Source organism: Dendrobates tinctorius, unplaced genomic scaffold (assembly GCF_039654945.1).
Source record: "Dendrobates tinctorius isolate UK_male_01 unplaced genomic scaffold, ASM3965494v1 ptg000013l, whole genome shotgun sequence".
NCBI classification, from domain to species: domain Eukaryota; kingdom Metazoa; phylum Chordata; class Amphibia; order Anura; family Dendrobatidae; genus Dendrobates; species Dendrobates tinctorius.
This window is the reverse complement of record NW_027361681.1, coordinates 2,002,629-2,012,154: the sequence shown is the minus strand read 5'-3', so window position 1 is coordinate 2,012,154 and position 9,526 is coordinate 2,002,629.

The following is a 9,526-nucleotide window of genomic DNA, read 5'->3' as shown; positions in this document are numbered from 1 at the left end:
AGTTTTTGGTCAGTATTTTACATCAGTATTTGTAAGCCAAAACCAGGAGAGGAACAATCCATGGGAAAGTATAATAGGAACCTGTCACCACTTCTGTATTTATCACCCACTCCTGGTTTTGCCTGACACATACTGATGTGAAATGCTGACCAAATACTGAACGTGTCCTTACACGCAGGGACTGGTCTAAGTGGATAGCCCCTTTAATTCTGCAATGTGCCATAATCATCTTTTCTGGAGAACCACTTTAAAGGAATTAATTAAAAAGACTATTATTGCACGCAAATCTATCCCCAGGATGACTAATAAATGTGTGATCTGTGGGGTCCCAAGGGTTCCTCAGAACAAGTATCCTAAAGTTGCGTATGAAAGGTACCTGCACTGTGACCCCCAGAGATCATATATGTATCCTGTGGACAGGTGATACATGTCATGGTGGTAGGAAAAGCCCCTTAAATAAATGAATCTTTCGTACATGTCACTCCCATCATGCTCAAGTGTCACCTCCGAAACACAATACTTTTAGGAAAAAATAATTCCACAATTCTGTTTCTTATAATATAGGACAGAGCACCATTGTATATACACAGCTACTGCAACCTACACATCAACCAAGATTAGCATTAGAGACCTGCCATAGGTCTACATACTGCCTCATATACAGTAGACCAAAAGTTTGGACACACCTCATTCAGAGTTTTCATCATGACTATGAAAAAAGCAGCTAAGTAAAGAAAAACGAGTGGCCATCATTACCTTAAGAAATGAAGGTCAGTCAGTCTGAAAAATTGGGAAAACTTTGAAAGTGTCCCCAAGTGCAGTGGCAAAAACCATCAAGCGCTACAAAGAAACTGGCTCACATGAGGGCCGCCCCAGGAAAGGAAGACCAAGAGTCACCTCTGCTGCAGAGGATAAGTTCATCCGAGTCACCAGCCTCAGAAATCGCAGGTTAACAGCAGCTCAGATTAGAGACCAGGTCAATGCCACACAGAGTTCTAGCAGCAGACACATCTCTACAACAACTGTTAAGAGGAGACTTTGTGCAGCAGGCCTTCATGGTAAAATAGCTGCGAGGAAACCACTGCTAAGGACAGGCAACAAGCAGAAGAAACTTGTTTGGGCTAAAGAACACAAGGAATGGATATTAGACCAGTAGAAATCTGTGCTTTGGTCTGATGAGTCCAAATTTGAGATCTTTGGTTCCAACCACCGTGTCTTTGTGCGACGCAGAAAAGGTGAACGGATGGACTCTACATGCCTGGTTCCCACCGTGAAGCATGGAGGAGGTGTGATGGTGTGGGGGTGCTTTGCTGGTGACACTGTTGGGGATTTATTCAAAATTGAAGGCATACTGAACCAGCATGGCTACCACCGCATCTTACAGCATGCTATTCCATCCGGTTTGCGTTTAGTTGGACCATCATTTATTTTTCAATAGGACAATGACCCCAAACACACCTCCAGGCTGTGTAAGGGCTATTTGACCAAGAAGGAGAGTGATGGGGTGCTACGCCAGATGACCTGGCCTCCACAGTCACCAGACCTGAACCCAATCGAGATGGTTTGGGGTGAGCTGGACCGCAGAGTGAAGGCGAAAGGGCCAACAAGTGCTAAGCATCTCTGGGAACTCCTTCAAGACTGTTGGAAGACAATTTCCGGTGACTACCTCTTGAAGCTCATCAAGAGAATGCCAAGAGTGTGCAAAGCAGTAATCGAAACAAAAGGTGGCTACTTTCAAAAACCTAGAAAATAAGACATATTTTCAGTTGTTTCACACTTTTTTGTTAATTATATAATGCCACGTTTTAATTCATAGTTTTGATGCCTTCAGAGTGAATCTACAATTTTCATAGTTATGAAAATAAAGAAAACTCTTTGAATGAGAAGGTGTGTCCAAACTTTTGATCTGTACTGTATACCTATGGCCGGTCTGGGCATTGCAGTTCGTACATAGACTATGGAACACAGATGTGTGTATACAGCTTTACATACAGAACTGAAGAACATACAAAGTGCAGTCACTGTGTACAACTACATCCTGTACTATACTCCAGAGCTGCACTCACTATTCTGCTTGTGCAGTCACTGTGTACATACATTACTGATCTTGAGTTACATCCTGTATTATACCCCAGAGCTGGACTCACTATTCTGCTGGTGCAGTCACTGTGTACGTACATTACTGATCCTGTATTGTACTCCAGAGCTGCACTCACCATTCTGCTGGTGCAGTCACTGTGTACATGTGGGAGGAAAGGCCCCCACCGAGTGTCTGGGCCGGAACCAAGGGGATCGTCATCTAGGTTCCGGGGGAAACTGTTTCCGGGGGACAGAGTTCAGGGACGGACCGTGAAGACTGACAGGTGGGCTGGGGGAGGAGCTGATATAAAAGTGGCGGTGAACGCTAGTCATAGTGAGTCAGCAGAACGGGACAGGAGCAGGAGACCGTGGGAGCGACTGAGAGCCAGCACAACTTACCGGAGCCAGGAAGGAGGGCAGAGGCAGGAGAGACACTCACCCTGGACCTCAGTGGGACGACGCCGAGACGACCGTCCGAGAACCGCTGCCCCGCGTCGACGAGCGGCCGCTGCCATACCGCAGCCCTATAGTGACCGGCTTTTGCCGGACGTAGTCGTGTTCTCATATTTCTGTGTTTGCTTGTATTGAGTCCCTGCGAGGATAATTCCTGTAATTTGTTCGGTTGCTTAGACCAGGGGTCCCCAACCGCTGGTCCGCGGCCCAGCACCGGGCCGCTGCAGTGCCCTTGCCGGTCCGCGGACACAAGGGGAGCCAGGGGCGGTCAGTGGCGTAGCGGGGGCTGGGGCGGCGCGCAGCAGTTCTTAGCGGCGGCCAGGGAGCGATCCAAGCAGCTCCGCTGCCTGCAAGAGGGAATAGCAGGAGCGGATTTGCAAGGACCCGTCCACTGTGTCCAGCTTCCTGCCCGCCGCCCGCGCTTCCTGTCTCTGACTGACACAGAGAGGAGAGCGCGGCCGCTGCTGTTTCAGAGCGAGGAAGCGCGGGCGATGCTGCGACAGGTGAGAGGAGAGAGGTGGTGTGTGTGTATGTCTGTCTGTGTCTGTCTGTCTGTGTGTATATATGTATGTATGTATGTCTGTCTGTGTGTGTACATGTATGTATGTGTAGCCTGGCCCTGGAGGAGATGGGGACATGAGGAGAAGGCCATGAGGGGAGTGATGGGGTGAAGGCAATGATGGGGAGAGGGGAGTGATGGGGTGAAGGCAATGATGGAGAGATGGCAGTGATGGGGTGAAGGCAATGATGGGGAGAAGGGAGTGATGGGGTGAAGGCAGTGATGGAGAGATGGCAGTGATGGGGTGAAGGCAATGATGGGGAGACAGCAGTGATGGGGTGAAAGCAGTGATGGGGAGAAGGGAGTGATGGGGTGAAGGCAATGATGGGGAGAAGGGAGTGATGGGGTGAAGGCAATGATGGGGAGACAGCAGTGATGGGGTGAAGGCAATGATGGGGAGACAGCAGTGATGGGGTGAAGGCAATGATGGGGAGAAGGGAGTGATGGGGTGAAGGCAATGATGGGGAGAAGGGAGTGATGGGGTGAAGGCAATGATGGAGAGATGGCAGTGATGGGGTGAAGGCAATGATGGGGAGAAGGGAGTGATGGGGTGAAGGCAATGATGGAGAGACGGCAGTGATGGGTTGAAGGCAATGATGGGGAGAGGGGAGTGATGGGGTGAAGGCAATGATGGGGAGAAGGGAGTGATGGGGTGAAGGCAATGATGGGGAGAAGGGGGTGATGGAGCACTTATTCAAAACCTATGGTGAGTTGAGTCACATTATAAATGTTATTTAATTATAAGTATGCACTGCTACACTACAACCGTGTCCATAGCCCCGCCCCTTATGACCAAAGCCCCGCCCCTGCCACACCTCCATCCCCGCCCTGCCGGGCCATGGAAGAATGGTCTTGCTTGAAACCGGTCCCTGGTGCAAAAAAGGTTGGGGACCACTGGCTTAGACTACCCCTGTGGATAGTTACCTATAAAAGTTATTACTAGAAACACCAGACCGTCTCGAGTCTTGTCACTGCATCCTGCGTACCTGCTAGTACCACATTTGGCGTAGTCGGCAGGATGCAGTCTCCGAGCGCGGACAACGAGGGCCCCCTGCCCAGCATTTCTTTGGGGGCTATGCTAAGCAATCTACCCAGGTTCTCCAGCAGCAATACTATGCTGTGGAACTGGACGGAGCGAATGCGTTGGTTATTTAGGATGCATCCGCTTACCCCTGACCTAGAGGCAGAAGTGGCCCTGATGGCGTTGGACGGGGAATCCCGGGATTCCGTAATGTTGAGGCCCTGGGGGCAGCGAAACACCTTCGTCAGGGTGTTACAGATCTTAGAAGAGGCCTATGGGGACCCGACCGATGTGGGTGAACTGAGAACCCGGATGTTTAGTCGCATGCAGAAAGAGGGGGAAACAGTGACCCAGTATATGAATGTGTTGCAGGAACTTCTAGCCATTGCAAGGAAGGATGGAGTTGGCGTGGGGACCGTGGACGTAACATTACGTGACCTGTTAGTGACTGGGTTATGAGACACCCTGACGAGATAGGCTTTGCGAGAGCGGGTGCGAGTGGACCCACATCTGACCTTTTCAGAGATAGGGAAGGAGGCATGTGTTCGGGAACAGGAGCAAGAGGTGACGGTCACCGTGGGATGGCTCGGAGTATCGAGGTATCCGTAAGCGCCCTGGGCGAACCCCACTGGGTACAAGAGGTGAAGCAAGAGATACAGAGTATTAAAGGCGAATTGGCCAAAGCCAAGAAAGAGGCCACAATGAGTCGGCCAGGGCCGGGTAAAGGAGGCATGAACCACCGCGGCCCTTACCCAAGTCGGTCCCCACGACCATTCGCCTGTTACGATTGTGGAGAATTGGGACACTCCGCCCGAGAGTGCCCACGTTCCAGGAGGAACCCGCCCCTCTGGCTAAGAAGAGCAGAGGACCCTGAGCCGTGAAGATGCCGCCCGGAGCTGGAGCCGCAGCCCACCACACGGGGTGAGGGAAGTCACGAAGACCTGATCGCACGGTGTCCAGTGATATGGGCAGAGGTCGAAGGCCGTGCCGTACGATGCCTAGTAGATACGGGATTGCAAGTAACGACCATGCCAGAGACTTATTTTTGGCAGCATTTTCCCAAAGCAGTGAGACCTCAGTGGGGGTCCATGATAAAGTTGGTAGCCGCCAACCAGCTACCAGTTCCTGTCGTCGGAGTAGCCTAGATGCAGATTTCGATAAGCGGCAAATCACTCGGCCGCCGGGGAGTGGTCCTGACCCAGGGAAACACAAACAGCAAACATCCGGTTACTCTGGGTATGAACATACTACGAGTTCGGCAACCTCCTCCTCAATGAGCCCACGCAAGAGACTCTGAGCCAGTGGGGCTCCCGCACGGCCCAGGGGCGGGTCTTCCAGCAGTTGGTGCGGGGAGCGCGAGTCCTCCGGGACTGCCAGGAGGGCGAGGTACTGGGGAAGGTGATCGCGCCGGCAGCTACTCTACTCGTGCTGCCACATGGGTAGACGGTAGTAGCCTTGCCTATTCGGGCCCCTGGAGGGAGTAGAGATGCAGGTGGAGCCGTGCTTCTCGGAGCGCCTGCCCTCTGGAGTCCTGGTGGCCCGCACCCTAGCCACCGTGAGGGAGGGGACCGTCCTGGTGCGCTGCATCAACCTAGAAGACGAAGACATCGTCCTGAAGCCACGAGCCGAAATGGCAAAACTGGTGAGATCTTTGGAAGAGGTGCTGCCGACCCCTGCGTTTCAACTGAAAGTGCAGGCAGGGGACCCTTGGGCGGTGTCTATCCGGTCTCTTCAGGCCATCGGGACCTCGACAGAAGAGAAGGGCCGAGCCATCCTGGAAAGAATGCGAGCAGAACTCTCTGGCCATACACCAGCCCAAATTCTCCAGCTAGAAACGCTTTTAGGCCAGTACCAGGGAGGTATTCGTCAGCCATGAAGACGATTTTGGATGTACCACAGCTATTACGCACGGCATTCCCACGGCAGGAACCGCTCCCATCAGAGAGCGGTATCGGCAGATTCCCCCACAACTATACCAGGAGATGAAAACTTTACTGGGCCAGATGCTGCGGAAGGGGGTCATCCGAGAAAGCCAGAGTCCCTGGGCAGCCCCCATCGTATTGGTTTGCAAAAAGGATGGCACCTAGCGGTTCTGTGTGGACTATCGGAAATTGAACGCGTGTACCATCAAAGACTCATACCCGCTGCTTCGGATAGAAGAGTCCCTATCCACCCTGGGGAAGGCAACGTACTTCTCGACTCTAGATCTGGCCAGCGGGTACTGGCAAGTGCCGATGTCGGAAGAAGACAGGGCCAAGACTGCGTTCACTCTTCCCATGGGACTGTTTTGAGTTCAATCGGATGCCGTTTGGGCTGGCCAACGCCCCGGGGACCTTTCAGCGACTGATGGAGCGGTGTCTGGGAGATCTCAACTTCAAGGCCACGCTGATATATCTGGATGACATCATCTATGCCGCCACGTTTGAGGACCACCTGCGGCGGTTGGGGCAGGTACTCGGCCGGCTGCAGAAGTACAGGTTGAAGGTAAAACCCCAGAAATGCCACCTGTTCTGCACCGAGATTGAATATCTGGGGCCTACAGTCTCGGCCGAAGGCGTTAGACCGTCCCGGGAAAAGGTTGCTGCAGTCCAGGGATGGCCTACTCCCGAGACGGTAAAAGACGTGCGGGCCTTCCTGGGGTTAGCCGGATACTACCGTCGTTTCGTAAAGAATTTTGCACGCCGGGCCTTGCAAGACCTGCTAAAGGGGGCTCCTGCCGGGGCGAATGGGCGGAAAATCCAGTGGCAACAACCGCAAGAAGACGCTTTTCAAGACCTCAAGGCTGCACTCTCGGGCACCCCAGTGTTAGCTTATGTGGACTTCTCGCAACCGTTCATACTGCACTTCATGACTCCAAACGTAACCCTGACATTTACAGCTCTTTTAAGCTTGAGCTCCTCGCGGTAGTGTGGGCAATGACGGAGTGGTTCGCAGAGTACCTTACGGGCAACGTCTGATATAACTTGGCAGGTGGTCGTGCCAGAAGCCCAACTAGGTGAACTGGCTCGGGAAGCCCACGAAAAAGGGGCTCACTTCGGTGCTCAAAAGACTTTACAATGGTTACAGCAGATAGTTTACCATCCGCGCTTGCACGCTGCTGTGGAGGAAGTTTGCCGAACCTGCCGCCCATGCGAGCTCGCTAAACCACCCGCGCAACGAGCCCCGGTGCAAACAATAGTAGACATCAACTCCCCTCGAGCTTCTCATGGTGGACTATTTAACCATAGGTCCCGCGTACCAGGGATATGAGCATTATCTCGTTATGGTGGATCATTTCACCAAATTCGCCGTGGCAACCCCCTCCCAAGACAAAACTGTAGAGTCGGCCGCCTATGCAATTTGTAAAAACTTCATCCAAGTGTACGGCTGCCCGCAACGAATACATTCAGACTAGGGAGCGTGCTTCCTAGGAAAAGTTATGGAAGAATTACATCGTCTCTATGGTATCGATAAGTCCCGGACTACACCATACCACCCGCAGGGAAACGGAGCCTGCGAACGATTTAACCGGACACTAATTCAAATGTTGCGTACCCTGGAGAGTGACCGAAAGGCCTGATGGCCTGAGTATGTTCCTGAACTGGTGTGGGTTTATAACAACCGAGTGCACCGGGTGACCGATTATACCCCCTACTCACTGCTATTTAGGCGAGAAGGCAAAGGAATCACAGAAGTGGAATTAAACCCGGAGGAACCTCAACCTTGGACCGGAGTATCATCATGGGTCCGAAATCACCGGCACCGGCTACAAACCCTCCACCGAATCGTCCATACAAAGCTACAGGATCTAGAACACCCGGGAAGGGCGCTGTCGCCACCCACTGACTTTCAAACGGGGGATCGAGTACTCGTACGAGATCAACGCCCCCAAAACAAGTTAGATCCACGGTGGGAGGAAAACCCTTACCGAGTGTTGCGCCGTGTAAGCCCCGATGGGCCGTGTATGAAATACAATCTGAAAGAGACGGTGCACCACTCACTCGTACTGTGCACCGAAATATGTTGCGCCCCTGTGTGTCCACCGATCCCATGCGACCCGAGCCGATCCCTCAGGTCCCCGACCCCCCATCGACGGTCTGGGACCTGGATGACGAGGACTTCCCAGCCACATCCGCGGGCCCTCCAAGTAGTGACATTGCAGCAGACTCAGCCCGCCAGAATCGACCAACCTACCACCATCCACACCCCAGAAAGCTCTACCACAGTCGAACTTAGACGCTCCGAGCGGTCAACAGCTGGCAAACCCCCCAAGCATTACGAACAGTACCAGGTCATATGGCGACAAGAACTGTCGTCTCCAGAGACTAACTCAAGCCTACGAAAGCCCTCGCCCGAGGACTGGCGAGCATACAGGATGGGCAAGTGTGGGAGGAAGGGCCCCCGCCAAGTGTCCAGGCCGGAACCAAGGGGACCGTCATCTAGGTTCCGGGGGAAACAGTTTCCGGGGGACAGAGTTCAGGGACGGGCCGTGAAGACTGACAGGTGGTCTGGGGGAGGAGCCCGATATAAAAGGGGCGGGGAACGTCACAGTAAGAACGGGACAGAAGGAGCAGGAGACCGTGGGAGCGACTGAGAGCTAGCGCAACTTACCGGCGCCAGGAAGGAGGGCAGAGGCAGGAGAGACTCTCACCCTGGACCTCAGTGGGACGGCGCAAAGACGACCGTCCGAGAACTGCTGCCGCCTCACTCCAGCCCGCGGCTGCGGCCTGCCCGCAGTCACTCACGGCCATTGCCGCCTCGCTCCTGCCTGCGGTCACCAGCGGCCGTTGCCGCCTCACTCCATCCCGCGGCTGCGGCCTGTCTCCCGCCACCGCCCCGCTTCCACCCATGGCCGCGGCTAGTTCAGTGCCGTCGGCGGCCACCACTGTCCCGCTCCACTCCGCGGCAAGGGCTGGGCCGTTGCTCGCCGCGGATCCCCCGTTGCAGCCGCTGGCTGCGCGGGTGGCCTGCCAGCCACCACCCCGCATCGCCGCTGCTTGCCCCTATCTGGGGGCTGCGGCCCATCTGCCCAAGGACTCCTCCGGGGCCTGTTGTGCCCGTCTCACCGGAGCGTCGGAACGCTCGAAGACTATGACAGATCCTCAGCGGCTGGGACCAGCAGCTGCTACGCCGAAGAACCATCGTGCAGGACGCCGAGGGACGTCGGGACGGTTAAGTGACACGATATAGCTAAGGACCCGTTGTCGGCCATACAGCGGCCCTATAGTGACCGGCTTTTGCCGGACGTAGTCGTGTTCTCATATTTCTGTATTTGCTTGTATTGAGTCCCTGTGAGGGCAATTCCTGTTATTTGTTCGGTTGCTTAGACTACCCCTGCGGATAGTTACCTATAAAAGTTATAACTAGAAACACCAGACCGTCTCGCGTCTCGTCACTGCATCCTGCGTACCTGCTAGTACCACATACATACACCT